The sequence below is a fragment of the Anolis carolinensis genome, chromosome 4, assembly GCF_035594765.1.
Source record: "Anolis carolinensis isolate JA03-04 chromosome 4, rAnoCar3.1.pri, whole genome shotgun sequence".
NCBI classification, from domain to species: domain Eukaryota; kingdom Metazoa; phylum Chordata; class Lepidosauria; order Squamata; family Dactyloidae; genus Anolis; species Anolis carolinensis.
This window is the reverse complement of record NC_085844.1, coordinates 95,227,565-95,240,738: the sequence shown is the minus strand read 5'-3', so window position 1 is coordinate 95,240,738 and position 13,174 is coordinate 95,227,565.

Here is a 13,174-nt window from a genome sequence, read left to right as displayed (position 1 = left end):
CCTGTGATTTTATATTGTTGTGAGCCACTCCTAGTCCTTGTAGGGAAACAGAGCGGGATACAAATAAAGTTTAATAATAATAGTCACTGATTTTGTCAAATATTTTGATATTTTAGTTAAATTAATGTGGTGTGCTCTGGATACAAGAGGAAGTCCATGGGTGATGCCACAAGTCGCCACACTGGAGCACACCAATCCTAGTGATTCCAATGACTATAAAAAGTGTCCTGAAATGAGAAAAAAACAACAAACAACCTCAGACTACAAGAAAAAACTATGTTAGAATGAAAAAAGAAAATCCCTAAATTGGATATTATAGTCTTGTGGTGTGCCTTCAAGCTATTTCTGACTTATAAAATCCTATCATGGAGTTTTCTTGGCAAAATCTATTCTGAGCAAGTTTGTCATTTCTTGGAGGCTAACATGGATCATCCAAGATCGCCCAGTGGCCTTCTATGGCTGTTCTAATTAATCCTGTCATCCTGCTTTTCCAGCTCTTTCTCTCTCCTCCTCCCTCTTACTTACTTCAATTGCAACTACAAACCGAGTTCAAATTGCAAAACTCCATTATCAGTGGTTTTCAACCTGTGGGTTCCCAGATGTTTTGGCCTTCAGCTCCCAGAAATCCTAACAGTTGGTAAACTGGCTGGGATTTCTGGGAGTTGTAGGCCAAAACACCTGAGGACCCATAGGTTGAGAACCACTGCTGTAGACTCAGGTTGGGTTTAGACTGCCATATAATCCAGTTTCTGAATCCAGAATTTGAACCAGATTATATAAATCTACGCTGCCATATAATCCAGTTCAAAGCAGATAATCTAGATTCGGAAATTGGAATATATAACATCTGGAGAGGCCCTGCTCTCGGACCCACCTGCCTCGCAGGCGTGGCTGGTGGGAACGAGGGACAGGGCCTTCTCGGTGGTGGCTCCCCAGCTCTGGAATGCCCTCCCCAGTAGTGTTCGACAAGCTCTGACTCTCCTAGGTTTCAAGAAAGCCATGAAGACATGGCTATGTACTCAAGCGTTCGAGGAGTAACATCTGAGGTTGATATGATGTGAACTAAGGTGCGCATGAAGGTGTTAGTGGATGAATTTAACTATACGTGCATTTTAAATTTTATAATTCATAGTTTTATAGAGTCTATAATTAGAGTTTTAATTGATGTGGTACTGTTTTATTGTTTATTAATATGTCATTGTTTTATTGAATGTATTTTGGGCAATGTAATTTGCCGACTGTTGTAAGCCACCCTGAGTCCCTCCAGGTGAGAAGGCTGGGGTAAAAATGATGTAAATAAATAAATAAATAAATAAATAAAATGTAGATGGAGTCTCAGGCAAAAGCAAACATCTGCAGCCATTCCTAGCTTTAGTGTTCCTCCTGCCACTTTAACCACAATCTGATATTGCTTGTCTACACATAACCTTGTTTTGATCTTTCAAATATTGAAAGGTATGTAGCCAGCTGACACTTGGATGCAGTTTCCCAAACACTATACAGCCAGGTGCTGCCTTCCTCAAGACCAGAAAGGAATCAGATGCAGATGCAAGACATCAGCCAAGTTGTATATGGTATGTTATTTGAACATTGGCCTAAATTATATGGTTACTTCTAACTACAGAATATAAATACTGTAAATAAATAAATAAATAAATACAGTAGTCACATCTTTATTGTTTTATTTAATATCCACAATATACTGTATCATATGAGTCTGCACTGCCAGATAGCCTGGGATAAACAGAAAATCTGGTATCAGATCCTGGGATGTAGGGCCTGACTGGAAGTGCTCCTAGTCTCTTAATGCTCTCTCCAGCATAATTTTGATATTCCATTATCAATCCTTTATAATGTGAGTGGATAGTAATGCCAAATTATTACTAATTTGATTCCCAAACAAGATTTGTTCTTTTAGAGATCTCCCATTTAACCTCTTGAATTGTCTGATATGATTTTGCAGTTTGTATTTTTGTGTTATTTAGAATTGTTGTGGTAATCTCTGAGCGGTTAGACTCAATTTAACCCTCTCTGGGGGAGATTCCACCAAAAATCAGCAGAGAAGCAAAAGCAAAGCTTTCAAATGCAGCAGTTACTTACACGGGGCGAGCAAAGAGAAGCCTTTGACCATTTAGGATTGCAAAAGGACTGCAGAGTCTCAATAAAAGTTCAAAAAGTATTTATTCAGGTAAAAAGAACTCCATTGTAGATAGAAAGGCTTGGGAGCTGTCTAGTCTACTCTAGAATGGTTTCTAAGGAAAAATAACAAACATCTAAATAGTTACATCTTGCCAGGAGAGATGGCAGGACGTGTTGTTAGCTAGAAGAACAAAGGGAGAAGAGAGAACCAAAATGGTTCCAACCTCATGGTCAAGTTTATTGGGGCCATAAAAGACAATCTGACCAATGGGAAGTTAGTGTCCCTAAAGATTCACATTTCTACTAACTTCAAAGTAAGGGATGTGACGTACACAGGATAGAGTGAAACACAGTAAAGCCTGTCTAGGCATGCTTTGGAAACAGGGAAAGGATTCCCTCAATCTAACTCTATCATCTATCTAACTATATTTAGACTTGAGTAATCCAGGATGATTCCCAACAAGAATATGGTTACATATACTTTCAAACATAGTTAAAGCTTTAGGTAGGCCCTCCATTATTCTCCCTAAATAACTAAAAACGGCTGCACCCCCTCCCAAACTAATGTGTCTGAGATAATGGACCTCATCACACTAGTAAAATTACCCATCCTAGAACACTTCACTGATGCAGCCAGCACAGAGCCCACCAGATCCCATCACATGATGTACAGCTACTTCTGGCGGGACTCTGTGATAGCTGCGTTGGTGAAGTGTTCTACAGAGGGGAATTCTGGAAATGGGAGACTACCCGTGTTCAGATTAGAAATCATGGGGACAGCATGGGAGCATATTGGAAAGGTACACTTTCCGGATTGTAATAGGCAAGAGGGCAACATGGGGCATTGGGTGACGAATTCACCCTGCTGCCCCATGATTTTTACCACTATCCTATGGATCCCCCACTGTTCCCCGTATTGAGGACCTTCATATAAAATATTAATTAATTTTATATTTTGCCTCATTGTGCAAAAAGCATATGTTAATGGCATTTTAAAACATTAAAAACAGAAAAGGTAACAGCATTACTTTGAAGAGCTGATAGGAACATGTAAATTCAGGAGAGCCCCATATAGCAAAGCAGAATTTTCCTTGGTGTTTTCATTGCATTAATACTCACTGCCAACAAGTGAAACCATTTTTGCTCAGTGAACCAGTTTTCTTCTCTCATACTGGAAGTATAATAGGGGGGGAAAAACACACACATACACACACACCTATATAGCCTATCTTTGGTTCTTAATCATAAGGTCAAATTTATTTAATGAACAACTACTTCAAATAGTGTCCTTCATTGTGTTGAGTGAAGAGATGGATTGAGGTCTTACACTTAAGGACCGCACACAGTGGCCAGATGTGGATCTTTACTCTCAATTGGCAACTACTAAGACAAAACATGTATTAATATGATTACAAGTTTGATGATGAAGGGCATGTATATGCAGTTGAGATGGGTGGAATCTTTTAGATTTGCTCTGTAATTAATTCTATTTTTTAACTTCATTATTTTTGTAATTAATTCAGACACTAAGGCAGAGTCCACATTAAAAGTTTTGAATATGTCCTGACATGTCAATGATTCAGAGGGCCCAATCTTTGCTTTTTATGTAACAGTATATTATGAACTGAAGCTACAACCATGCAAATGGGAAACAACAGCTCCTATGGTTCTGGAAGGCCCAGCCACAAATAGCTGTATTTGGGCAAGCCACTAACTTTCATGAGCAGTATACATCATATGGATATGATTGGTGGCATGCTAGCATTATATATGCAGATGCATAGGGTTCTATTTTTGTGTCTTGTTGTTAAGCATTTTGGCATACAATTTTCTACCAATATGTAGCATAGAGATGTACAAATGTTTTATCATAACTGCTGAAGTATAGTTGGTTCTCTGTTTATATACAGGTAAGAGGAAGATTTTTGACTTACAAACTGCTTTTGCACACATAAAGCGTATTTTTAGTTCAGGTGTGTGTATCGTCGTCGTTGTCTCACTCGTTCAGTCACTTTCGACTCTTCATGACCTCATGGACCAGTCCACGCCAGAGCTCCCTGTCGGCCGTCACCACCCCTAGTTCCTTCAAGGTCGAACCAGTCACTTCAAGGATACCGTTCATCCATCTCGCCCTTGGTCATCCTCTCTTAGATTAGAAGCAATAAAGGAAAGATCCCCCAAATCACTCCAAAGTCAACTGGGATCTTCCTTAAAGTTTCTACACAATTCAGAGGAGATCTTGCTTGAGGATATGATCAATCTGATTAATTAACTTACAGCCCACTGTTGTTGTGTCTAGTCACAACAAAGCTTGCAAACCTTTACATGCTTTAATAGAATAGGAATAAGTCCCAAGCACTCAATAGAAACTTTGAAACAAGTAGGAATCTACGGAAATGTGCTATTACCTATTCATATAGCACCATGAGTTCTTTATAGCCTCCCCATGCTGTCTTACCATCTTTTGCTAGATATCCATGCTGGCAGGTACTACAGTTTGTGCCATGTTGAGTTCTAAATGATAATTCGCCAATCAATTTCCCCATCTTACTGCTTTCTGTTTTATTACAAAACAAATTCAAAACAGTTCTAATATTGGGCATCTACTGGAACACACCCATTTTTACCCAGGAACATGCCCATTTTATTTTGGGAATTGATTATTTCCTTAGTCTCTCGTTTTGTTTGAATGGAGCAGTATTAAACAGCTTTAAGTGTGAAGAGAGAGTGTTTGAAGCAATTTTGTTAATCATTTTAAACACTGAAACTACTGAGAGAAATGTCCCCTGTATTTAGTTTGCCCTATTTTTGATAGCAGTGGCTTTGTGCTTTTTTTTTCTCCCAAAGCTTAGACTGTAAGTGGGTGGGTAGGTGGAATTAGAGATTAATTGTTGCTCCAGCTTCTGCCAACCTAGCAGTTCGAAAACATGCCAATGTGAGTAGATTAATAGGTACTGCTCCAGCGGAAAGGTAACGGCGCTCCATGCAGTCATGGTGGCCACATGACCTCGGAGGTGTCTACTGACAACGCCAGCTCATCGGCTTAGAAATGGAGATGAGCACCAACCCCCAGAGTCAGACATGACTGGACGTCAGAAGAAACATTTACCTTTTTCTTTTCTTTTCTTTTTTTGTGCTGGGGGGAGGGTGTCCCAAATCCTAGAAATTAGCCCTGAATTTCAGGTTTTGTCCCTTTCAGCCAAACTTAGCAGAGGAGACTTGAAAATACTTTTCCCTTACATACTTCTGGACCCTGCTGCTATGGGCTGCTTTGGATCAGAATTTGCAGGTTCCCCAGAAGTTGAACTGGCCACCTCTTCTGCTGTCACCACTCAAAGTTTTTCAAATTATGATTGGCACCAAGGTTCAGTGGGAGGAAAAACGTAATACAGTATAAGGAAAGTTGCTGAATGTGATAAGATTGTTTTGCTATTTGCAGTTTTTCCTATCTAAACAATGAGAAATCTAGATTGATGAGAATCTTCACAATTTGGGACCTATTCTGCACAAAATCCACATGTGGTTGTTTTGCATAGAAAATATCATTTTCTGTAGAGAAAACAGAATTTTAATGCAAAAAAAATTGCAGTGCAGAAATATTAATTCCTATGCAAAAAAACGTTTTCTGTACAGAAGATTCTGTAATAGGGTTTACTCTATGTAAAAGTTGTATGTGGTTTATTTCCACAGAAAACACCATTTTTGGTACAAAATCTCTGTGTTAAAACATCCCATACAGAAAATGCAGATGAAATAGAAAATGTTGTTTACTGCATGAAACAACCACATGTGAATTTTGTGCAAAAAAGCCTTGCGAATAGCATTTAAAAACTCAATGCTATCTTTGAAAAGAGACTTAGAGCCCATCCAGACAGGCCTTAAATGCAAGGCCTGTTGTGGTTTTACTGGAGGCATCCAAATGATGCCTCGGGTAAAATGAAATTAATTTGGAACAAAGAGGGGCTGTTTTGGGGTTTTGGGGTGGCTAAATACTATCCCGCTTGTTATTGAGTGGCATGTAGACATCCCTAACCTGGAAAATCCCAGGTTTTGGAGGCGGATTTGACTCAAATCCACGCCAAAGTGGGTTTTAAAAGTTGTGACTGTTCAGCAAGGGCCCTTCCAAACTGACCTCAAATCTGTGCCAAAGTGGATTTTAAAAACTCTCTTTGGCATGGATTTGAGGACAGTCTGGAAGTGTCCTTGGTGAAAAATCACATTCCTATTCATTCCTATAAAAAGAACTGAGAAAACAATATGAAGAGGGATTGCTAATACTAAACAGAATACATTCATATACATTAACCTTCTTCCCATTATTGAATGTGAAATCTTTCATCAGGCTGTATATGATAGTGTAAGCAATGCCTCTCTACCCTGCTCCCAAAAATCTCACTTTGTAAGCAGCACAGTCATTTCCATGTTGTTAGAAAGCTGGGTTTCATCCATTGTTTTTGTAGCTGGAATACTGCAAAAATATCATCTGCATAGAGTGTTCAAGTACCCCCAGAGGCCACTGCAGATGTCCAGCTCCAGGAAATGCATTATCTTTCATCCCCCTATTTCTGAAAACACAGGGAACTATATCGCATATAAGAAGAATGGAGGGGAGGTCCAATGGTATGAATGGAACAGAATTCTGACCTACACAATGAAGATAAAAGTGAGTTGCAATATTGCAAGTTCAGCTTACATCCTCATAATTTATTAGGATTACAGCAATAATTTCTAGATGTAAGTGGGAGGAGAAAATATATAAATACCTACTTTTAAATGTTTTATTCTAAAAATAACCCTTTTCACATAAATATTTTTTTCCTTTTTTTCCACAAAAAGAGGCTTCAACAATTAGAAAAGGTCATTTTTCCATACACAATTCTTCCTCTTCTTCTTCTTTTCATATTTCTATGTATAGTACATCTGGGTTTCTCATTATGCTGGACTCAATTGGCCACATAATAGCCAATGATGATGAGTTGTAAGTGGCAGACCAACAACCTGTGAACAGGCCCAGGCCCAAATTGAACAGAACTGTAGTTTAAGTGGGAAGCTCATTTTGGTTAATTGTATTATAACCATCCTGAGACTTGTAGTTAGTTTGTTGTTTTGTTTTGTTTTGTTTTTTTCGTGTCATGAGCAACCGGAGTTGCTTCTGGAGTGAGAGAATTGGCCGTCTGCAAGGACGTTGCCCAGGGGACGCCCGGATGTTTTGATGTTTTACCATCCTTGTGGGAGGCTTCTCTCATGTCCCCACATGGAGCTGGAGCTGAAAGAGGGAGCTCATCCGCACTCTCCCTGGGTGGGATTCGAACCTGGCAGCTTTCAGGTCAGCAACCCAACCTTCAAGTCACGAGGCTTTTATCCCCTAGGCCACCGGTGCTCCTTGTAGTTAGGTGATACACTGATACTCTTTGGTAGAGAAAGCCAAATACCTTGTAAAATGACAGCTCCCATGATTCCATAGCATTTGGTCGCAGTAGTTAAATGGTGTAGAATGTTAATTCTACAGTGTAGATGCACTCTACAGTTCCTAGTCCTGGCTGTCCTGGTTGGAGAATTATATCCCATAAAAGGAACCTTTCCCATTTTTATGGATGTGAAGGTGGTCAGAAGAGAATTCCATTGAAACCTTAAATCAGTGAGCACATGATTGAGATATCAGTAGATTGTTATTTTCTTTGCTGACACAACCCTAGAGCATGGTTCATAATCTTCTGGACATTTCCATAGACAGTCTACAAATGAAGAACTATCAAACCAGACTACGGGATTAACCCATAGATGAAGCATATTGTAACTAGCCTATTGTAACTTGAAAGGAAGGATGTGGCAGTAATGATCACAGGGAAATGCTTGATTTTTAAGTGTTCAGCAATGGAGAGGAAAATTGAATTTGCTGTGACAGTTGCCATGGGAACTTCCCCCCTTCACACAGCAGAGTAAATAGTTGTGTAAAAGCTTTTGATGCATGAGACCCTCCTTTGACAGCCATATGTTGCACATTGAATACATTGTTTATATCTTTTTAAAAAATACAAAGATGTCTGTGGGCAGAATTAGGAGCATGACATTTTCATTCTGGCTGCTCTTTTATGAGTGGTAGGCAGAGCCTCCCAATGGTGCTATAAAATAAATACATGCATTTTAAATAGACATATACTTGCAGAAAAGAAATGCGAAAAGACAAAATAAAACTATGGGGAATCCTTAGCTTGCCAAATGCCTTGCATTTACACTAAAATTCTTGTCCAATATTTTGTTCCTCTCTTGATTTTCCAGAGCATGTTGGATTTGATCCAGGTTTAGTCAGACATCAAGTAAACTCACTGAAATCATCCAATGCCAGTTGGTTTGGATCCAGTCTGCAATGTTTAGAGGTGAACTGCCTCTAGACATGAAGGTTTTATTTAGCTGTTATTTAGTTGCTGATAAGCTTGCCTGAATCATTTAAATGGTGCTTTTTTGAAACCTAGCCAGGCAAGTGACCACCATCATATTTATTTAATTTGTTTATATCCAATTTTTCTCCTATAATGAGATTTATTGCAATTTATAGATAATTCTTAGGTGTTGTCATAGACAGAATGCTCCAAGTAGAGTACAACACAGTTTATTGAGGTTACAGAACTAAAAATTGCCCGTAGGAAACAAAGGACTAGGCAAACACTTGTTTTCAGTGTGAAAAGTAACAAAAATAACTTCGTTTGAGTTTAAACAGTTCAAAAGAATAAACCGGATTAAACAGAAGTTTAATCCGGATTAAATCAAAGGTGCTTACTTCAGCCTGGCAATTAAACAAACAAAAACTGGTTAGCAAAAGGTCAAAATGAACACAAAACCCAGCAGCAGATTCCCCTCTGCTACTCAAGAGCTACAGAAGTAACTCGGGCTGTTGCTCCTCCGTGCAACGGGCGAAAACCAGGTCCAGGCACATCAATCAGGGTAACGACGGTCATCGAGGTCCCAATCCGGTCCGAGGTCGAAAGCCAAACGCAGACGTCTAAGGTTCCACAAGTTCCACCGATAGCCACAGAAGGGTTAGTCCAGAGTTGTAGTCAGTCAGTCAGTCCAGCGTCAATCCAGAGTTGGCAATAATGTCCGTCAAAAAGACGACGGAGGTCCAAGCTATCAAGATTAAACACAAGTTGCACAGGAAAAGCCCACACAGTTCCTCCCGCCGTCTATGCCCAGTGTCCTTGGTAACTTACATATACAGCAAACGAATCACACCCGTCTTCAGGAAGTTCCCCAACAAGAGCCCAAGCGTTCGTCCAGGTTACCTTGCCCAACGCAATTAGCCATTGATTCTAAACCCCATTTTATGCCAGTTCATAACTCCTCATCGCTGTCAGCTGCTATCCTAATTCCAGGTGCCTCCTCATCATCATCCTCATCAGAACTAACACACCTTTGACTACGCCCCACAGCATCCCCAGCTGTGGATCCCGTTCCATCCCTCCAGCCCGTCCACGGGTCCGATCTTGCAACCCGCCAGTCGCCTCCCATGCTATCATTGCCAGGGACACCCAAATCCTCCCTCACCCGAGTCCATTCCATGTCATCCTCCTCTGAACTAACCATCTCTTCCTCCATTCCCTCGGTAAAACCCTCAAAGGAGTCTTCGTCAGTTGGTTCTGCAAATAAGTCCCGGAGCCGCTTCCTTTCACGCTCCTCAAAAGAGTCTGACTCTCGAGGAGTCTTACGACCTCGTCTCCTAGTATCGGAGCCAGAAGGCTCAACCATAACAGGTGTCTCCAACAGTCAGACTCCCCTACTTAGCTTCAATCAGGGATCTACATCGTGTTCTTTAAGAAAATAGCCTTCCCATATCTAGTTCAAAATTCCACACTCCATGTGTAGCTGAAAGAAATGGGGAGCAGTTGTTTTCGGCAGTTGTTTTTTCAGCCGGAGAAAAATGCCAAAAGAGCTGAAACAGCCAGAGCCTGTTTTGAAAAAATTGATGAGTGCACAGCCCTACTATCTAGCAACAAACCTTATCAAAAATTATGTGCGCTACTAGGTGGCTGGCTGGAACAGTGTAGTGAAAAGGCTAAGCACGTTGCAAGTATTGCAGAAAGGGGCAGCTTTGGGAGTCTTTACTCCTAAAGCCAACTTCATGTTCTTTACTAGGATATGTAGGGTAACAGATCACAAAGGCCTTCTGAAAGAGGCAGGCCAACAGCAGACAGCATTAATTCAAAGTTCAGCAGTCAGCCAAGGCTCAGAACAGCTCAGGGGCAGGGGACTCTGTTTCACATCTAGGCGACAGGGATTCACACAGAGATTTACAATAAGTGGCATCCTATTTGTTGCAACTAAAAGGATTACCAACATTTGAGCTGAGGTAGCCACATTGGACAATATTTGAGTTGGCTGATGGTGGAATCCAATCCCATCACTATAACCAATAAAAATTGTGGCCTAGACACCCCAAACTTGCAAGCACTTGTGGATCATTTGCCATAGCATCACCTCCACATAACTGCATTTGAAAGCTCCAAGAGCCACAACATAATAAACAAAAAGAGGATATGATTAAATGCACAGATGAAGCAATCAACTGCCATATTTTCATCATAGATCTACTGCCCTGAGTTCCAGTACGAGGAAGTACATGCCACTATTATGTACAGTAGAGTCTCACTTATCCAACATAAACGGGCTGGCAGAATGTTGGAAAAGCGAATATGTTGGATAATAAGGATGGATTAAGGAAAAGCCTATTGAACATCAAATTAGGTTATGATTTTACAAATTAAGCACCAAAACATCATGTTAGACAACAAATTTGACAGAAAAAGTAGTTCAATACGCAGTAATGCTATGTAGTAATTACTGTATTTACAAATTTAGCACCAAAATATCACGATGTATTGAAAACATTGACTACAAAAATGCGTTGGATAATCCAGAACGTTAGATAAGCGAGTGTTGGATAAGTGAGACTCTACTGTATTTGTAATATCTTGCTAGGATGATCTTCCTTAGAACACAAAAGGAACCAGAATTCTTAATGCAAGGTGAGCTGAACAATGGAGGCCCTTCATGTATGTGTGGGATGTACATCTAGAAATCTAACTTCATTGTCCTCGAAGGCAGGAAACTTAACAGCCATTTACATTGCTTGAATTTCTTAATAAATAGTTTCATTATTCTTCCTTTTGCAAACATCATCTACAAGATATATTAAATGTGTCTATCAAATAACTTTCCTTTAAAATTCATAGCAGCATTTTCTCCTTCCTTTTTCATGCGTGATCCTGCCCTTCCTTTTTTGTGAGGGAATGACTTAGATCTTTCTAAGTCTTTCTAAGATCTTTCAGAAATAAATCAGGGTAATTCAGTACTGCAAACACCCATTATGTACTTGACTCCAAACCTGTTCCCCTTAATGAATTCAAAGGCATGGCAAATATGCATACATCGTCCACACCTAATGAATACACAATTTCCCATGATCAACCGCCACATAAGTTGTAGATCAAGAAATGTGAACGTAAATATTTTTCCTAGTGATAAAGATATTTCTCTTATAACAAAAGCCCAAAAGCGTGTGAACAGATTGACTTTGAATAACTGTAATTAATCAAGAAGATGAATAGGAAAGTGAAAAAATAATACATTAGGAAATATGAGTATACAATTATCAAGACATGAAAAGGTTCCAGGATCATGTTACATGACTGCATGATGGGAACCCTTCCACACTACACATGTAGCATTATGATTCCACTCCAATCACCATATCAACATCTTGTGTTGTACAACTTGGCAAGGCACTAGAACTCTTTGGCAGAGCATTTGAAATATGTCTCATTAAACTGCAAGTCTAAGTATTCCATAGAATGTTGCCATGGCATCTAAAGTAGAATCATAGTGCCATAATTGTGTAGTGTGAAAGGACTCCTGATGTTAAAAGAGGATTCTTCCCTTAAGAACGAGAAAGATAGGTATTCTATGTGAACCCCCCAATTTTGCAGAGAGGCTGCAAAACCATACAATTGTGGCTAATGTTCAACCTTTCAGATGCTGCTGAACTAAAACCCTAAGAGTAAAGGATAATAGGAGTTGAAATCTACCAACATTTGGAAAGCCACACTGTTCCCATCCATGCCTAGGGTATCAAATGGGCTTCAAAATTCAGTTTTGTAGGAATCTTCACCTTTAGTTTATTTCCGCAAGAATCAGTCAAGAAAGAACATCTATTCTGTGCTTTTGAGGCATTTATTGCATTACATAAATAATCTTTCAAAAGGTAAAGTTTTGTGCATCATGTGACATCATATGTGATGGAGGCACCTTCTTTGGAGGCTTTTAAACAGAGGCTGGATGACCATCTGTTGGGGGTGCTTTGAATGCGATTTTTCTGCTTCTTGGCAGTTGGTTGGACTGGATGGCCATGAGGTCTCTTCAAACTCTATGATTATATGATTTAAGCCCAGAAGGGGTATATATCAGCATTGTGAATATGTTTCTTTAAATAAGAAGTTGCTATATAATTGCCCCTGGCGGTGGCACAGTGTGTTAAAGCGCTGAGCTGCTGAACTTGCAGGCCGAAAGGTTCAAATCCCGGGAGCGGAATGAGCGCCCGCTGTTAGCCCCAGCTCCTGCCAACCTAGCAGTTCGAAAACATGCCAATGTGAGTAGATCAATAGGTACCACTCCAGCGGGAGGTAACGGCGCTCCATGCAGTCATGCCAGCCACATGACCTTGGAAGTGTCTACGGACAACGCCGGCTCTTCGGCTTTGAAATGGATATGAGCACCAACCCCCAGAGTCGGTCACAACTGGACTTAACGTCAGGGGAAAACCTTTACCTTTACCTATATAATTGTAGCAAGACTGATTACTCTGGCTGGCAGTTTTCTCCAAAATTTTAGACCAGTGTATTTTCCTATCTGGATATGCTGTGGTTTGGACCTGTGATTCTTTATGTTCAATGCAGGCATTCATCCATTGATCTGTGGTCCTTTCTTTGTGGTAGGAAATGTTAAAGCTGTGGTCCTCCACATAATGTTGTCCTTCAGTTCCCAT